We start from the raw sequence: 21,163 nt of genomic DNA on the forward strand, positions 1-21,163 counted from the left end.
GCGCCAATCACGCCATCGATGGCATGAGAGTCATTGTTTGATTTAGGAGGAGGAGGAACTGAGAATTCCGGTCTAGGGGCGTCAGGTATTTTATCGTAGAGCGTGCTGGACTGAGTGTAAATCAAGTCCAAATATTGCGCACGAGCGATAACTTGCTCTTCTGTGACGACTCCCCCTTTTGCCACATCTTCCGTTATGGAAGGCAGTAATGACTTAATAAACCATTCAGCTAAAAGCTGATCGGGAACATACGTTTTCACCATTCTACGGCGACGTTGCCATTCATGTATATGATCAGATATGTGAGTGGCCGTTGTTTGTTTGAAGTTGGTAAGAAGTTCGGTTCCCGTTTCGTACCTTATCGGTAACTGAAAATGGGTTAAAAAGGTTGTGGCTAAGGTACTGAAGTTGTCGAATGAAGCTCTAGGCAATTCGATATACCATTTTGCTGCCGGACCAGTTAACGTCCTCTGGAAAAGGCGAAGCCTAATCGAATCATCGTTTAGGGTGTTTGATGAACACCACAGATGAAATGTCATCACATGATTCGACGGGTCTTCACCCGGATTTCCATTAAATTTAGGAATATCTGACGGAAGTTTATGCAGAATCGCTGGCCACCAAGGGGCATAAGCAATTGGATCATTCGTCAGCCGGTTTAGATCTGGTAATTCTAGAGTTGCTACAAAGGGCAATTGTTGATTCAGGTTAGGCGAAGCATACCCAGGATAAGATGGAATCGCCTGAGCAGTGGGTCTTTGTATACCAGCATAATGTATTTGATGCTGGCAACTTTGACAAGGTTGATGGGCATAACCATTATAATATGATTGTTGATAACCGCTTTGGAAATGCGGTTGCCCATTACTTACAAAGACTTGTTGCTCGGGTCCTTGATATGATTGCTGGAATTGCGGTTGTTGAGATTGAACCAGCCATGGTTGTTGGACCATTTGCTGTTGCCCAATACTGGATGATTGACCAAGATGAGGAGTCACAGTACTTGTTTGAGCCTGAGTCGCTCCAGATAAGGAGTCACTAACCTGAGGTTGTGATTGAGTCGTTGAGACAAGAGGCTGTTGTATTGCAACCTGAGAAACTTGGGGTTGACATACAACAGGTAGCGCTTGTACTTGCGATGCAATCACCATACCAGGTATAGTGGGAATATTCAACACAGAGTGGACTGGTTGCATTGAATATGCAACCCTTGGTTGCTGAGGCAGTATTGGTACCCAACCGCTGGATGTAATTCCAGTTTGACCTGAACTTTGTTGTAAACTGCCATATGGTTGTTCCCCGGGAGGGAACAATGAAAAGGCATACTGCCCTCCATATGGTGGAAATCCAGTACTTAAAGGGTATATTGGCCTTTGAAGACACATTGGATCGATTTGTTGAGTTTCAACATAAGAAATACCAGATGATAATCCGGATGAAGAAATAGGAACTGACCATGTCGTTGAAACAGTCCCTGATTGGACTCCGGCTTGTTGTTGATAACTTGCCGGGACAGATGATATACCATCGAACATCGTTGGAGTAGCAGCAGGAGGCTCTGCCGCTGCTGCGTCGGATGACACAGTCCTGGATGTTGACGGTTGTTCAGACATATCTAGTCTATCCAAAATATTTACTAGCGATTCTACAAGAACTTGCGATGAAAAGAGACTAACTTCGAAGACCAACGAGGGAATGGTGATGATTATTCCGTTTAAATTAAATTTTAGACGCTTTGACACAACTTGTTTTTTCAATTTTTAAGAGTCGAGAAAAAACAAAAGATGACTCTAGTCTCCTTCGATTTTTAATGAGCCTGAAGTGACAAGTGCTCAGATGGACCTTTTCCGTTAAAGAGTCTGAAAAGGAACGAAAGGGACTGCTCTGGAGGTCTAGGTAGACGGAGTACCAAACCAATCGCAAAAATGCAGAATACTTTTTACGGTACGACAGTTAATCTTCCCGAATGCTGTGTTCGGTCCATTGCGATCAGTAGGGCGGCCGACACAGCTTCCTATGGATAAAAGGTTTTAAGCCTATAGGGGTCTCCCAATATATACTCGACAGTACGTGGGAGCACAAGTCCGTACTGGCACTTATCATCTCAAAGTGGAGGAATCACCCAACCATCAGTGAGGACAACAGTTACCAGGCTTTACGAAGCCGGAATACGTCTCTAGCCTAGACCTCTAAATGTTGTGCGTTAAGTTCCAAAGCGTTGTTAGATTCATTCAATTTATTTTAAGTTGATCTTTCTTAGAAGTTTGCCTTTTGGGATCACCACGAGATGTAGATGTAATTCCTAAAATGCAATCTAAAGATGATAAGCAAACTTTTATCTCTTTTCAGCAATGAAAATCCTAGCTACAAGGGGAAAAGAAAGACACAATCTTTTCTCAAAGAGAAAAGAGCACACTGTAAATGCACTTTTCCTAAATCAAGCCAAGCAGACTATCAATATGCAAATGCACATGTGCATGTATTTGTTTTCACTTTCTTAATATTGATGCCTAAAAAGAAATTTGATGTACAAATTTGAATTTGCTTTCAAATGACAAACACAAACAAGCTTCTTTTCGAAATCAAAAGGTAGAGATGATTACGACACTTTATGATTTTGAAATAAACACTCGTTTTGACACTAGAAAGTCACAAATTCAAACCAAAGGCAAAAAGTAAAAGCATAATCGACTGTCAACAGTAAATAAACTTTCTCCTAAGATCAAAATCGACACTTACGACAGATCTAAATCAAAGGACGACAGTATGACTATTCTACTTTTTCAATGGAAAACTGTAAATGATGTAACAAACACACAAAGAACATCTACAACCTTTTTGTACAAAGGAGGCGAAATTAAGGCAAAGAAAAGGGGTTTTTAAACAGACACACACTGATCACAGGCTGCAAAAATCAGAGACAAAACTGAAAAAATGAAGCAAAGAACCTCAGCTGCACAAGGCTAGGCTGATCAGCGCACCTGTTACACAGAGAAACTGGATTGCAGCGCAGGTAGCCCTCTCGGGAACTGCGTTGAAATGCAGAATCTCTTCACAGAGCCTGCGCTGGGGCAGAAACGAGAATTGAATCCGGGTTCTGGGTCACGGTTTGCAGTTTAATCTATGGTTTTTGGTCGAGTAAAAGCAATCAGTAATGCACAATCAGAGGGTGGATTTAAAGGAGGTCTAAGAGCTATCACAAAGGGTAATCAGATCATTTGTGAATCAGCTGTTCAAATCATAAACAAATCCAGTGAATGGATTGAAGTAGCAGATGTCTACTTTGCATTTGATAATGGCAAATGCAGTTCGATTGCTACTTCTGGGTTTATGAAACAAACAAGAAGAGAAACACAAACAAACTAACTAGACACGATCCCCAGCGGAGTCGCCATTTTGTTAACGGGAAAAGTGTCTACTCAGAACGCCCCTATCCCACTAAGGTGTGACAGTACCTTAGAAACAAACAGAGAAAACTACTTTTGTATTCTTCTTTATGAACTATAAACGAAGAGGAATAGGATGAACCAACCTGTGTCTTGCGCTAGTCCTTTGATCCAATCTCTCTTCTCTTTGACAGCTTCCAGCTACCTGCTCCCTTACTTGCCCAGCTTCACCAAGTTCCTGCAAGATCACAGAAGAAAAAAACTACACAAAGACATGGATTTATATTCATAAATAGCTTAGGATCAGATTTAAGCTAAACATGCAAATATAACAAACATCATTGATACACAAGCATGTAGGAGAAACTCAAATAGTTTTATTGATATAACAAGAAGGTCCAGGAGGAGTTACAACCGATGATTCCTGATCCAGCATCAACCCCCCAGCAAAGGAATCCCCTCTTCACCTCCAACAAAGCATAAATCACCCAATACTCTGATCTCTATTGCAATGTACAAAATTCCAGCCTCTGGATCTCTGGGATGAGGGATCCATATATAGATGTATGCAAAGAAGATGAGTCAGCTTATGATTTGACTTGTGGCTTCTCTCTGTCAGTTCTTGCTTCCACTTGGAGACTAAGAACCTCTTACTCATCCTTGGTCGAACTCAGTGAGGCAAGTGTCATTGGGGAAGATTCTGGAAGCTTCCATTGTCTGTCCACCTCGCGGAATGACACTGCCATTTGTCATTTCCCGCTCAGCGCACCCTGGTAGTGCATTTAGGTGCGTTGCAACGCACCTAGCTAGTGTACTTGGGTGCTATGCAACGCAGCTAGCTAGTGGAGCAGCTGAAATGATCCTGATTTGACTGATTCTAAGCAGTTTCTGGTGGAGAACTTCTGGGAGAAGTTGTAATTTGTTGACCTTGTTCCTTTAGGGGCCGGAACAACACTTTTAGGGACTTAGGATCTCTTGGTTTATGGACATTTCATGCTTAGAGCTGTAAGGCACAAAAATGTCTATAACAATTCCGATGGCCTGAGCAATGGTCTCTGGTGACATAATGAAATCTACTCCGACAAGATTTACATGGCCATCATGTAAGTGTAGATAAAATAGACGAGCTAGCTCATGATGATGCTGAGTTTGTGAAATCAGCTCACAATAGTGGTAACATGACTGATAGTGAAAACAATCCATTGCAAGCGGGCAAGCATGCAATTGAGCCAAAGAAGTAGGTTCCTCCCTGAGATGCTTACCACTTTTGCCACTTCTGTGAGACCTTCGTGGCACATTAATCTCTGCTGTGGAATTACTGTCATACTCCTGTTCATAACCTGAATCCATCTCTGACATTGTGCTGAAATCAGACTGTTTGCAAAATGTATGCTGATATAGGTATAGTGAAGGCAAAAGTTCATTGTATGCTTTACTCCCCAAATGTGTCACATGTGTATCAAAGTATCATAGGAAAGCCACAATGAGAATACTTTTGTCAAATGAGTTTGCATGAAAAACGGTCCTTGCTTTGATTATGAGGGGATTTGAAAACAGTGACAATAGCCCTGGCAGTGTTTGACAAATCAATGGAGGATGTGGACAAGTGAAAATGGGACTATGTCATAACATAAATGATAAACAGTGTGCAAATGACAATGGCCATAACAATGACAGCAGTGATGTAATGGCAAAGAGAGAGCGGGAGGCTAAGGTTAATAATCAGCATGGACACCACTGAAAATAGATGACACAGGCATATATTAATAGCACAAGTTTGGAAAACCCCCACACAGTCCCTAATATTTGTTTCAAACCCTAAGAAGTGAACTTGGAAATAAACATAGGGTTTTACATTTCTTTACATTAAACACTTGTTTCTCCACATTCAAAACACCATAATCATGTCCAAAATTCACTGATCAAACGTAAAGAACCTACTTGCAAGCAGTTGGAGGCAATTTGGCATGAATCTGGACGAAGGAGCAAAATTTTTTGGCTCTGAGATTATACGTGTAGCGCGCTTACCCAATGCGTTGCGCACGGTATGTGCGTAGCATGCATGTAAATTTGCACAGGCCCGTGAAGCCCAGTGCGTCGCGTGCCTCTTGTGCGTAGCGCGCCTACTCTGTGCGTAGCGCGCACTTCCACCTCCAGTCCACGACTTTGAAAACGCTTCAAACTTGACTTCAACACTCTAACTCGGTTTTGCTTTGGGAAATTTGTGAAAATGATTTATTTTCAATGCTTTATATGGGTTGTAAAATATCTCATAAACCATAACCCATTTTTATGATGTTTGGCTTTTGGCACTTTATCATTTAATGCAATTCTATCTTGGCCTTTCACTCTTTTTCTGAATCTTGGACGATGAAATGTCTTAATTTTTTGCAGGGATTTTGGCATTTGGCTTTGGCAAGCATCAGAGGCTTGCTATGAAACTTCTTATGGTGAAACAAATACATCAATATTACAAAAACTAAATTTGACAGTTTCTAATTCAAAACAGAGTTTTGAACTAAAAATGTCTTCAAATGTTTTTGAGAATAAAAATATGAAATGGGAACCTCTCGAAACCAACCTCATGGCCTGCGAGCTTTTATCACATGTATCAAAAGATTTGAAACCCTAGACTCTAGGACTAAAGACTCTTTTTAACGAAAATAATCATTTATGACCATGATGACGTGACCTGAACTTCAATGATTTTTGAGGAATTTTAATTAGCCCTACAGGTACAAGCATGAGGAAAGACAAGACGACCAGATCCTCTCATCAGTCAATGGCATGCCCCTAGCGAAATGCAACAAAGTGGAATGAGCGAGACACCTAAGCATGATATGCAAAAAGTGAACAGATCTCTGACAAAGGGCTGTAAGGACCGACTCTAACACAGAGCACAATAAATATTGACAAATGAGGAAGTGAACTATGGGATAAATTTTGTTGGGACGAAAGACTGTGCATATTGAACCAATTAAAAAAGTGATTTCACCTCCATAAGGGTATTAATAATAATAACTAATACATTCAATTCATGCAAAATTTTGAATGAGAAAATAAAATAAAAGCATGATTCTCTTAAATCAATTTTCATAGACATAAAATATAATCAAACCCACTTAGTAGGACATATAAACTATGTACCAACTCAAAAAAGTACAAATACAATGAAATGGTCTACAAGGACCTAGTATTTTCAAGATATTGTAATTAAATAGGATTTTAGCCTTACAAATATATTACAATGTTTAAATGAAATATTGGCCACTGGGCCTAAAAACCCTCAAAGAGGAGAACATGTCCATGTTCAAAATAATTTTACCCAAAAAATCATCGACTTCAAATCTCTATCAAGGAACATAAACAGGACTTCTTAGGGACATATGTTTATAGGTAGTAATTAGGATAGTGCGACCGACTTGTGAATAGAAAGAGTCAGTATTAGTCTTTGTTGATGAAGGTTGCCTCTAGGGGTGAATTGAGATGGTTGAAATGCACTCTAATAGCTAACATAACTACAACATAGTTGAGACCATATGTTAAATCAAGAGGGAAAAAGGGCATTTATGGAATTGTTAAAATCGTTAATCACGAATAAAAGAAGGGAACATATACCTAATGGTGAAAGCATGTCGCCTAATACAAAATCGCTGAGTATATGAAAAACTCATTATAATTACCGTACTCCAAAAATGGGAAAATACATTATATATAGGGAAAAAATGAAAATCTAGCCAAGAAACATTGTATAATAGACTTCCAAGCCTTAAAAATGATAATCCATTGTTTAAAAAAAACAACAGTGAACAAGATTGACAATATTAGGGTTTAAATTTAAAAATCCTGGGTCAAATAGTGACAACTTTGAAATATGAATGGAAAATTAATTATTGAGAAAAAAAGAAAAGAAAAGAAAATGGAGTTATATTTAACTATAATGAAATTAAACATAAAGTGGCTTCACAACCACAAGGGCTACAACCATAAAGGGCGCATACGCTAGAACACTTTGATAAAATCCCAGGGCTACCAAGAAAGACCCTAGACCAAAACATGAGCACGCTGTGATGCGGAAAATGAGGCATGGGTAAGATTAAAACTTACGAAAGGTAAAATGAAGTTGTGACAAAATAATGGTACATCGAAGACATGGCCGTGTTGCACTCTTGTGCCGTGTTAAAGAGAAGGGTTATTAAAACTCCTTACAATCTTATATGAGAAAATTTAAAAAATACAGGAAATTTCAACCGATGAGGAACTTACCAAGGTGGAGATGCGAGTGACGATATTTCTTGCAAGGAAGTTCCATAATCATAGGTCTCGTCCTTGTATTAGTAGACGAAACACATGAATGTATTAGGCTTCGCCCTTGTATTATAATCATAATCATGAGAAATTCCCATAAAAAACACATGAATGTATTAGTAGACCAAATGTAAGAGTTAAAGGTGTTAGACTAAACAAAGCGCAGCTGAAATAAAACAAAACATACACAGCACACACAAAACTCACAAAACCATAACACAGTGATTTAACGTGGTTCACCCAACCAATCTGGGCTATGTCCACCAGAACAGAGGCATTAGCAATCTTATTATTCAAAGAAAATTACAACATATAATTCTCACACATACTCTCAGCTCTCCCTATTTTCTCTACATACTTTACACACACACTTACAATCATTTATGGATTACATTTCTATATAGCTGGAGCATAAAAATGAATCATAAATTCCCTCACAACAAATATAGGATGCATTAACTCCTCCTCAAAAAATACTGGAGCTAATATAGCAACTAATCCTATTGTTGTCACATACATGAGATTTTTCCCAAAATTAATAAAACAGAAAATCTCAACAATCTCCACCTTGACAACAATTAGCCTGATGCCCTGTTCATTTATTATTTTTATCTTTTCTGCAAGCCAAGAGAAGCCAGACACCAACGTAGCTTCTCTAACAAAACTGGTTTCGTGAACATGTCTGCACAGTTTTCCTTTGTATGCACCTTTTCAAGAGAGACACCCCTTTCAATGATAACCTGTCTTACAAAATGGTACTTGATTGGTATATGCTTTGATTTACTATGATAGGCTGGATTCTTAGCCAAATGAATTGCACTTTGACTATCACAAAATAACTTGATGTTGTCCTGCAACCTACCAAACTCACCAATCAAACCTTTCAACCAAACCGCTTCTTTGCAAGCATGCGAAGTAGCTATGTATTCTGCTTCAGTAGTGGATAAAGCAACAATGTTCTGTAGCTTTGACATCCAGCTAATAGCTCCACCTGCAAGAGTAAAGACATACCTTGAAGTTGACCTTCTCTTATCCAAATCACCTGCAAAATCGGAATCAACATAACTGCAAACAAAATCACTACTTCTGTTATAAGTGATACAATAATCACTTGTGCCTCTCAAATACCGAAGCACCCATTTCACTGCTGACCAGTGTTCTTTTCCTGGATTTTCCATATACCTGCTGACAACCCCAACCGCATGTGAAATATCTGGTCGAGTACAAACCATCGCATACATTAAACAACCTACTACATTGGCATATGGAATTCGAGACATATATTCCTTTTCTTCATTTGTACTAGGACATAAACTTGAAGAAAGCTTAAAATGGGAAGCTAAAGGGACTGAAACAGGCTTCACATTGTTCATACCAAACCTCAAAAGTATTTTCTCAATATACTTCTGTTGTGATAGCCACAGCTTACCATTGCTCCTGTCTTTGAAAATCTCCATGCCCAAAATTTGTCTTGCTGCTCCTAGATCTTTCATATCAAATGTCCTAGCCATCTGAGCCTTTAACCTGTTGATCTCTGTTATGCTTTTGCTTTCTAAAAGCATATCGTCAACATACAACACTAAGATAATGAACATGCCATTATTTAATTTCTTAAAGTAAACACAATGATCATATTCACTTCTTATATAATTTTGACTCAACATGAAAGAATCAAACTTCTTGTACCATTGTCGAGGCGATTGCTTCAGACCATACAATGATTTCTTGAGCCTGCAAACAAATTTCTTGTTGCGATCTTGAACAAACCCTTCCAGTTGTTCCATGTAAATTTCCTCATCTAAATCTCCATGTAAAAAAGCAGTTTTAACATCTAGTTGCTGTAATTCTAAATCAAGCAAAGCCACTAATGCTAATACCATTTGAATTGAAACAATTTTTACAACTGGTGAAAATATCTCATGAAAATCAATGCCTGCTTTCTGAGAAAAACCTTTCACGACCAGCCTTGCTTTGTATCTATCCTTTGTACCATCAACACCCCTTTTCAATTTGTACACCCATTTACATCCCACAGTTTTTCTGTCTTTAGGAAGTTCTACCAGATCCCATGTGTCATTCTTGTGTAATGCCATCATCTCGTCCTTCTTAGCTTCTCTCCACTTTTCACTCTTTGAACCTTCTACAGCTTCCTGATAACACAAAGGTTCATCATCGTTAGCGGTTAAAGCAACTGAAGTAACATAATCATCATACCTTCTAGGAGGAAGTTTAATTCTCGTGGACCTCCTTAAAGATGTTTTTAGTACTTCCACAATTGGCTGATTATTATCTGTAGGAGCTTCTTCATGATCAGCATCTGAATCATGTTCATGATCTACATCTGAAACCTGTTCATGACCTGCATCTGAAACCTATTCATGACCTGCATCTGAAACCTGTTCATGACTTACATCTAAACCATGTTCATCTTGATCATCATTAATATTTGGACTGGTTTCAAATTGAATGTGTTGAAGCTTAGATACATTATCCTGTTTCACTTTATCATTTACATCTGAATTTTCAAGTGAGGATTCATTAAATTTAACATCTCTGTTAATGATGATCTTGTGAGTAGTAGGATCCCACAATCTATATCCCTTAGTCCCATCACCATATCCAACAAAGATGTACCTTTTTGATTTAGGATCTAATTTAGAACGCTGATGTTTTGGAACTAGAGCATATGCATCACAACCAAAAACTTTCAGTTTAGAATAACCACAAGGATGGCCTTTCCATACCTCTTGAGGAATTTTGCATCCTATTGCCGTTGATGGTGATCGATTTACCAGATAGCAAGCTGTAGCAACCGCTTCTGTCCACAATTCCTTCTGCAAATTGGCGTTACTCAACATACTTCTTGCTCTCTCTAAAAGAGTCATGTTCATGCGTTCAGCAACTCCATTTTGCTAAGGAGTATACACAGTGGTTTTATGTCTCTCGATCCCAGCTTCCTTGCAATAATTATCAAATTCCTTTGAAGTAAACTCACCACCATTGTCAGTTCTTAAACATTTAATAGTTCCTCCCGTGATGTTTTCAACTAATGCTCTAAAATGTTTGAAAACTGTAAACACATCAGACTTCTTCTTTAACATGTAGACCCACACCTTTCTAGAGAAATCATCAATAAAAGATACAAAATATGACGAACCTCCATATGAGGTTGTAGGAGACGGACCCCAAACATCAGAATGGATATAATCAAGGATTCCCTTACTAGTATGTTTTCCAATTTGAAACTTCTGCTTGCTTTGTTTCCCAAACAGACAATGTTTGCAGAAATCTAACTTAACAGACTTTAGACTAGGAAGTAACTTTCGATCAGATAAAATCTTTAAACCTCTTTCGCTCATATGGACCAACCTTTGATGCCATAAACGAATAGAACTACTGTCATTTTCAGACACTATAGAAACATGATCTGACTCTGTTCTTCCTTCTAACTGAAAAAGATTTCCAACTTTCTTTGCTTTCATTACTAGTAAAATTCCTTTATAAATTTTCATTACTCCACCTTGAACAAAGGTTTTATATCCATTTGTGTCCAATACTCCTAATGAAATGAGATTTTTCCTTAATTCAGGTACATGTCTTACATCAGTTAAAATTTTATTTGTCCCATCAAACATTTTAAGCTGAATAGTTCCAATTCCCGCAATGTTGCATGTGACATCATTTCCCATGTAAACTACTCCATCATTGATTGGTTTATAAGTTTTAAACCATTCCCTATGAATACACATGTGATTTGATGCACCAGAATCTAACAGCTAATGTTGATCATGACTAGACAAATCAACTGATAACACTTCATCACTCATACCTGTCTTGGATGCCGAACCTGTATTTGTCGTGTTTGCTTCTTGCTTTGCTGTTGAAGAGTCCTCTTTGGATGCTTGCTGTCTCTTCCAACAGTCCTTCTTCAAATGTCCCGATTTGCCACAAAACCAACACTTTACCTTACTCTTCTTCCCTTTTGATTTTGAACGTGAGTCACTATGCTTACCAGAGCGTCTTTCTCTAGAACGACCTATAGCCATCATTGCTTATGATGTAGAGGTTTCAGAATTTGACCTCTTCCTTGTCTCTTCGGACAACAAAGCTCCGACAACATCATCAAATTCAATGGTTTCTGATGTACTTAGGCTTATAGAAATAACAAAATGATCCCATGACTCGGGAAACGAGCACAATAAAGTTATAGCTTTATCTTCTGATTCAAATTTTACTTCCATGCTTTCTAATTTCACCAGCAGAGTATTAAAGACATTCAAATGATCAGTAATAGATGTACCTTCCTTCATGCGTAGACTGTATAACTGTCGCTTTAGAAGAATCCTATTGGTCAAGGATTTTGTCATGTACAGCTTCTCCAGCTTTGTCCACAAACCAGCAGCAGTTTTCTCTGACACGATGTTAAACAGAACATCATCCGCCAAACATAGTCGAATACCGCTCAGAGCTCTTCCATCCAACTCATTCCATTCGTCATCAATCATGGTGTAAGGCTGTTTGGATTTTCCCAACAGCGCCTTTGCCACGCCTTGTTGCACAAGTAGATCGTGCATCTTCACTTTCCAAATCTCGAAGTTATTTTTGCCATTGAACTTCTCGATCTCAAAACGAGCACTTTGAGTTTTTTCCATGTTGAATCAAACAAACAATCTCCAAATCCTAATTTAAAAAAATGCCTCTATCGTACCATGTAACCACAATTTGAAACGAAAAACAACAAATTGCAAGTTTACCAGAGGGAAAAACTGTCGGGCGCTCTTTGACAGCGGAAAATCCGCGCCTAAAACACAATCCACCGCCTGACGCTCCGCTGACGGCAGGTCATGCGCACCAGAGCAAAATCGGTTTAAGTGACGAAAAATTAGCGCTCTTAAACCTGTCGATTCCGCGCCAATCTGTATATCCGATCTCTGGCGCGAGTATCAGACTCAGATCCGCACCAATTGGCGCTTCTGTTTGAAAATAAACCGCGCCAATCCGTTTACTGAGAAATTGGCGCGACTGTTTCTACCAAAACCGCGCCAATCGCCGAAACTCTACCTTAGAACTCCACCTTCAGCCGATCTATCCTACACACCAGCTTCACAATCAGACTTGTAGATTATGGGCCCTCCACGCTCCGCTGCGCCGCTCTGATACCACTTGTTAGACTAAACAAAGCGCAGCTGAAATAAAACAAAACATACACAGCACACACAAAACTCACAAAACCATAACACAGTGATTTAACGTGGTTCACCCAACCAATCTGGGCTATGTCCACCAGAACAGAGGCATCAGCAAACTTATTATTCAAAGGAGATTACAACATATAATTCTCACACATACTCTCAGCTCTCCCTATTTTCTCTACATACTTTACACACACACTTACAATCCTTTACGGATTACATTTCTATATAGTTGGAGCATAAAACTGAATCATAAATTCCCTCACAACAAATATAGGATGCATTAACTCCTCCTCAAAAATACTGGAGCTAATATAGCAACTAATCCTATTGTTGTCACATACATGAGATTTTTCCCAAAATTAATAAAACAGAAAATCTCAACAAAAGGAATTTGAAGTATGAAAGAATAGTGCAAAGTTAAAGAAAAAAGGTTACTATTCTATGAGTAAGTCGATAGGAATTTCCTTTCTATGTAAGCATGCAAATTCTCGGAAGGAATAAGCTTAACATCTAGAAGATTAGGGGTAAGGTGGCAAGAAAACCCTTGAAGGCATAACAGAGATGAGAATTTCATTGGCCACATAAAATAAAGACAAAATGAGCCAAATGAAATGATGATTAGGGTTCCTTACCCTGGTCAAAACTCTTTGAAGCTCCACCATTAGATTCCCAAATCAATCTACACCGTCAAACTATTAAAGTACACATCACTGACCGTCCATGTGAAGGCAGGTGGGGAGGTTAAAGGCATGGTCTATCAAATTCAATCCCATCTATGAGGGGTGGCCCCACCATCCAAATCATGCACTACATAAGCTAAGGGGATAAATCATACACTCAATGTCTTAACCCTTGTAACAATAAACCTTGTGTAATATGCATCGTGAAATTAACTTAGGTTAAGGGTGCAGATTTTTTAACTCCATGTATATGTATATATGTGAGAAAAAAATAATAATGTGTAAACCTAGTGATACATTCATGGGTAGAACACTTTTGAAAAATATACAAGGGATGTGAATTAAGTTAAATATTTAAATGGTTATGGTGCTTAATGCACAAACCAAAATTAATGAGAAGTATTGGAGGTACTGCAATGTTAATCTCGAGCATAGAATATATGTTATAGAGTGAGATGATAGAAATATAAGGAAGTCCACTCCAATCACAAGTAACCATATAAAATATAAGGGAGACATTATTCATATATCCTTACTATAGAGTTACTTTGAGAATTGGGTGAAAAAAATTTCAGGATGTTTTTCTGTGTGTAAGAGGTATGTTACATTAATGTTATTAATAATATTATTAGTAAAATTTAATAGCATTAATATTAATAAATATAATTATTAATGATAAGAATAATGACAATATAAACATTCTCATTAATATGAAAACATCATGATAATAATATGTTTCCAATATAATTTTTAATTGTTTCCAATATAGTTTTTAATAGTGTCTAATTTGTCTCTATCAACACCATTTGGTTTCAAAACATATTGGGAAGTAGTAACCATGGAGGCCTATATTGGATGGTTAGTGTTAACTATTGTCTAACAATTATTAACCATCAAAAACCATCATTGCAATGGTAACCATAGTCAAATCATGGTTAACAATAGAAACCATTGTCAAAATATGGTTAGTCATAGTCAAACTATTGTCAAACATGGCCATCTCTAGTCAATCATATTCAAATGTGGTTGAAGATAGTCAAATTGTGGTCAAACAATGGTTAGACATAGTAAAACCATGTTCAATCATAGTCAATCATGATCAACCATAGTCATACAATCATTAACCATAGTCATTCATAGTAAAAAGGGTTCAACGATGTTTAAACATTGTGAACATGGACAACTATAGGTAATCGTGCTCAACCATAGTCAAACAATTGTTAAACATCGCCATGTTCACCCATGGTTAAATGATGCTCACCCACAGTAAATGTTTAACTAAAATTTTTAATAACATTAATATTAATATGGTTTAAAACAAATTGGTTTACTAATGTGGTTGACTATATGTTCAACTATGTTTGACAACGAACACTCTTCAACTTTAGATGAATATAATTTCGTATTATTATTATTATTATTATTATTCAAACATAGCCAAATAAAACTCATCCTTTGTAGTCAATTTTTAAATAATTGACCATCATCGAACTTGTTGAACACTATATTTACCATATTTGACAGTTTTCAACCTTGTTCACTCATAGCCATCCTCAGTCAATGTAACTCAACAATATTCAATTATAGTCAACAATGGTTGACCAAATTCAAATATCGTTAACCTTAGTGAACTTGGTGAGTCATAGTTAAGATTTAAAAATGTTTAATAGTTCAATATTAATATTAATAAATTTAAATGGACGACGCTTTGCTCTTGAACAATCCTTCAGTCAAAGAAGCCAAAAAAATTAAGAAAATCCTAGACATGTTATCTAATTCTTTAGGCATGACCATAAACCTAGAAAAATCATTGATCTTATTTTTCAATGCTCCTCTAATCACTCAGAGAAGCATCTCTAGAATCTTAGGCTTCCAGGCTTACACTCTTCCATCAAAATACCCAGATGCTCCTCTCACTAAATCTACCATCAAACACTCATTATGGCGTGATATCCTTAACAAATTAAACTATCCTCTAGATAGTTGGACCTTCCAGTCCCTAAGCATAGCCGACAGACTGGTCCTCCTTAAATTAGTGCTCCAATCTCGGCGTCTATACCTTTTTTTTTTGCTTGTTTCTCCTTAATGGGTCTTGAAATATATAAGAACTCTCCAAATAACCTTATTATGGGGAGGTAATGGCCACAAACAAAATTAGCCTTTAGTCAAAATGGGATAATTTGTGCCTAACAAAGACAGAAGGAGGTCTAGGCTTGCATGACCCTGAACTTGTTAACAAAATGTTAGGAGACAAAATAAGGTGGAAATGGGTCAATTACTCCACCTAATAATGGGATCATGAATGGCACAGGAAATCAACCAGTGATAGAGAAAAACATGACCTGATATACATGTCACTTACCCCGGAAGGCTCACTAATATGGAACATGTCTAGTGCCAAAAAATAAATCATATAGTCACATTCCTTTTGGGAAATAAGAAATGGTAAATCTATCAATTTCTAGGAGGAATATTGGCAGAAACTCCCAAGCATGGCATCTACCTTCCACCTCCTCTCCATTTAATGCAATGCTCATCTCAGAGGAAAAATATGTGTTTGCCATTATTGGAAAGAGGGAGACATCAGCCCTTTTAGTTAGTGGATACACCCAAATAGATGACAAGTGGAGGACCGATGGGAAGAATCTCTCCACCTTTGGTTGGAGCTAACCGATGGGAAGAATCTCTCAATCAAAAAAGCCTACTCTCTAGCCAGGCCAACTCCCTCGCCCGATCCTAACCCTGCATGAATTATTATATGGACATTCGACTTATGGCCTAAGGTTACCACCTTCTTATATTTGGTAGCTAGAAGAAGAATTCTCAATTGGGAGAACCTACTCAAAAGGGGATTTGTAGGCCAACCCTGGTGTTACATATGCAAACAAAATACAGAAACCATTGACCTCCTCCTGGGCTCCTGTGAGCTAGTTAACAATCTATGGATCAAAATATCAATTGGATTCAACAAACCAGTTATAGCCCAAAGAGATGTTGTCCACTCTCTCAAAACTTGGCCCAAAGACCCCTTTCAAATCCCTCTCCTCAACAAGTTATGAAAATCAACCCCTGGGCTCCTAGTCTCGGTTATCTAGGAGGAACATAATCAACGCATATTCCACGAGAAATACAGATATATACACAAAATTTGGCTTCCGCTTCACAAGAAACTAGAAGAAACAATCTTTCTTCCAGATGGGATGCAAAGGATCTCCCTTCTCTCCGCAAAGAAAATATGTTCCTTAACTGGTGGGATTTCTCCCATCCTCTCATCACTATAGCCCCTCCTTTCCCACCTTCCTTACCCTTTAATCATGATTCATTGATTTCTCCTCCAAACTAGCACTTCAATTGAATTTCAATAGCGCCTTAAAAGGAAACCCTGGGGATGCAAGAATCGAAGGTGAAATTCAGAATCATAAGCATGTATTGTGGATACATAGGACATGAAAGAAATAATGTGGATGAATTGGAAGCATTAATTCAAGGAATCCTTATATCCCAACACAAAAATTTCCTCCCTCTTATCATAGAAGGGGACTCACAACTGATAATCCAAATGGCCAAGAGACTTCAATTCGACTCTTCCCCTTCTAAAGGCTCTATCCCATTCAAAACACGTCAACCACAAATACATTCATGTGATGGATCCTGAAGACATTTTTCTAAAAAAAAAATTATGGTTTATGGTATTTGAGGTTTATAATTTGAGGGCTTATACTAGAATTTTCACTAGATCTTACAAAGGAAACGTCGTAAGTCGATAGCCCATATAAAAGAAGAGCATGGATGAAAAAAGATGTGATGTGTTATGCGATCTAACTATAGCCGAATTTGAGTGAAAAAAATATCTTAATTTCAAATGTAATACAATAACACGATCTACTTAAAACAGAGGCATGTGTAACTTCTTTCCCAAGTGCTCAATCCAAGAGCTTATTTTCATTGACAATTGCATTCCAGACTAGACCTTTGTCTTTCATCGCCTCAACCAAACTGAACACTTCACCCTCATATGGTAATGGTTCCAGATCAAATTTCTCTGTGAGTATTGTCTAGAGGTGTTTCCATTTATACATGTCTCCATTAGCACAATTAAGTTTCTAGTTCTTTAAATAAGGATCTGCAATAGCCCAAATTTATTGTTCTGAAAGTAAATCTACATCAGATGCATCCATAAATTCTTCCCATGAAATATTGTTCCATGGGTAATTGAAAGACAACCCCTCATGTTTGAAAATGGTAGTGTAAACACATAGTGTACCTAAAAAATTAATGAATCTCCAAGGAGAAAATTCAAATATGTGTGTTGGATGTCGAATAGACCACATTAATCCTTCTTTCTTCTTTGCAGCCTCAAATACAATATCCTCGAGAGTGTAGTAAAAATGGGGCACAGGTAGCCTAGGAAGATCTTCATGAAAGAGTGCCTCACAGGGTTCATATTTCCCCAAAGAAGAAGAAAGATCAATATAATGACTCTCTTCATTGAATTCCTCAAAGTGAGCAACCATATTATACTGAAGAAAGAATACTAAAAAACTAAAGAACTGCTCACCCCAATTTTATCAGAGTTTCAAGGACCAATAAATTGACTTAGAAATAGATGTGTAACTATAAACTAAAACACTTACCCCATAAGGGCCAAGGGAACCTGTCCACCAGGAATACCAACTCATTGTGATAAAATGCACACTAATCCAAACACCAATCTATCACAAGAAACATCACCATCAATTTCAGAAATATATGCATTCAAAATTAGCATAAAAATTTCCACAGTCCATGAATTCATTAAATATTCCCTACCAATCACATACTGCTAATCTATCGGCTCTCAGCATAGTGCTATAATGCCATAGTAATGGATTGTAGAAAAGAAATTAAAATAATGAGTCAATGATTGAAATTTCCATGGATTTCTGCAAAATTCTTACCTAAGAAACGAGCCAACTGAACTAAATGAGAATGAGATGTGATTTCCAAATAAAATCAATGTTGTAGTTAAGAAATCAAAACAATTCAGTAGAGATACGAATTAGATTCCTGCAACAAATTCACTCACTTGAGAAAAGGGATTAAACAAAGGGCATGCCAGAACAAAGATAAAAATCAAGCTATGAGATTTATATGTGTGAAGCAGGATGGATGGTAGATCCTTGGGTATTGCTAATACAAGTCTCCTTGCGCTTTGGCTACAAATTCATCATTACATGTACATGGTTCTTACTGGTCAGGTAATGTGACTTGGTCTAGTGGATTTATCCCAAGATTTCATTTGCATTAACTGAAAAGGGAAAACTTGTTTGTGAATGAGTGAAAGAAATTTATTTTCAATATGTATTTGTTAGGCAGGCTTCCCTTCAAGAGGAAAAACTTTGAGAAAAAAAACTTTTGATCCCAGACCTCAATCATTTAATACCAGTAATATGGAAAGACAAATAAGAGATGGAAAGGCATAGAAAATGATAATGATAATTCCATAAATCAAAGAGACAACTCTGCCTCATATTCAAAAGAACAAAAGTTTATACAACATTTTAAATAATTTTAAAACCTAAAATATATTGCACCTAGTTTATACCCTTGGAAATATCAATTTAAATGAAAAATATAACTAATGTACCCTAGAATGATGACTAAATAGACTTGACACTAAATATATTACAATATATTGTCACAACATAACATATGTCCTCATCGATGCATCATACTTCTACATAAAATTAAGATAATAGTGCTCTTATTTCTGGCGAATACATAAATTTACTTTATACTTTGAAGCACAAAATAGAAGATAGCATAAGTAGCAGTCTTTCTCACAGTAGGATTATGCCTTCTACACAACCAAAAAAACTTAATCTTAGCCAATTGTTAAGCTAACATTTTAGGAATGATTGACACGAGACAACAAGAAATTATACTATTATTTATCATTTCATTCTATATTTTTGTAAATCCCAGAAAAGACATTGAAATTATGTCTTTATCATGCATGATGATGAAGAGAGCTATAATATAAGCAGAGAGTGAAAGGCCAGTTTTACAAGATCTGCTATGGAGAACTATCTGGTCCATGTCTAATATGAATTGGATTTTAATGAAGGGAACAAGGAAGTAGAAGATTGTAACACTTTGTAGCTTCTGAGAGCATCAATCTCATGGATGCTTCCACAAGGTGAGGGAAAGGCTGACCAAACTTTATCCTCCCTTGGGCACCCTCAGTCCCTTATTAACAAGAAACATACTTCCTTATGGTTGTCCCAAAATATTTCACACAATAATTTTGTAAACTTAAATAAATCTATTGGGAAGCCAATGACATCATCCAAACTTACAAGATCCACAGAAAGAAATGTTTAGAGAAACATGTGTTGGCTCCATTTTTTTGAGAGGATGATCCCAAGAAGTTTCTTTGGGTACACAAAGTGTTCGTAAATGGTCATGCCATCAAATTACTACTGATATGTTCCACTACAAAGTGAGGAATAGTTGAAATGAAAAATTAATGACAAATGTTTTACAAATGACTTATTACATAAAATATTTCTATTCCATCCTGAAACTTTGGTTGCACGCAGCGACGGAAAGGTAAACAACTGGTAAATAATGAATTCTAAACAAATAGGGATGTTAAGAAAGGTAAGTAATGAATTCTAAACAAAAGGGATGTTAATGAAAAATATCTAAAAATATCTAAAGCCCTTCCTCCCACTTCGACCACTCAAGAACTATCACGCTCCATATCACACTTCTATCATTCAAGGAATATGACACTTCACACTCCACTTTTGTAGTTGCTTTCCATATCATCAATTCACATAGAAATCAATATTGATAAGCATTTATTCATGGTATATATCTATCAAAATGTAAGCACGTTGAATATGCATCTTCTTAGCAAGGGATCACAACTGCCTTTTATGTATATTGGACATACATAAACTAATAACCACGAAGTATATCTAGAGCTAGAGAACCCAATAAGTATTCAAATACACATATCTCTAATGCATATATATTATATATTCAAGGGAACTTGGGTCTATTGCCATGTATTTTCTGGTGGAATTGTAAGGGTAGAGATCATTGTTTCTAGATGTGCCAGGGGGAACTTAATTACATCTGGCACAACATGTACTACAGGATCTTAAACACATGTTATAGCGGGATGATTTTTCACATATTCGGCCACATTCTGCTTGGAAATGTGCATCGTTGAATTAAAAGAAGCAATGATGACAAGGATCAACATTGAATTCATATTGAGAGCCCTTGGCACCATGGCTGAGGAGAACCTAATGAGGAAAAGGTGGGGAAGTACCTGAAATATGTTCCTAAATTATATAAAGATAAAGATTAATAAGTCTAATGGTTGCAAAAATCAAGATTTAGCTGACAGTTAAATCAGTGGCATCTAACAATGGAAGAACTTTCAATTGTCTAACATTAGATGTGACAGTGCAGAGGTTCTTCCCAGAGGGAACGCCTTACAACGTAAATATTAAAGAGTCACAATTTAATAGACCACATTGGTCTTAGTGGACTTTAATCATTATATATTACATAACATGTAAATTGAAACATTTTATCT

The sequence above is a fragment of the Pinus tabuliformis genome, chromosome 2_2, assembly GCF_031772625.1.
Source record: "Pinus tabuliformis cultivar Carrire ecotype Pingquan chromosome 2_2, CPIR1, whole genome shotgun sequence".
NCBI lineage: Eukaryota > Viridiplantae > Streptophyta > Pinopsida > Pinales > Pinaceae > Pinus > Pinus tabuliformis.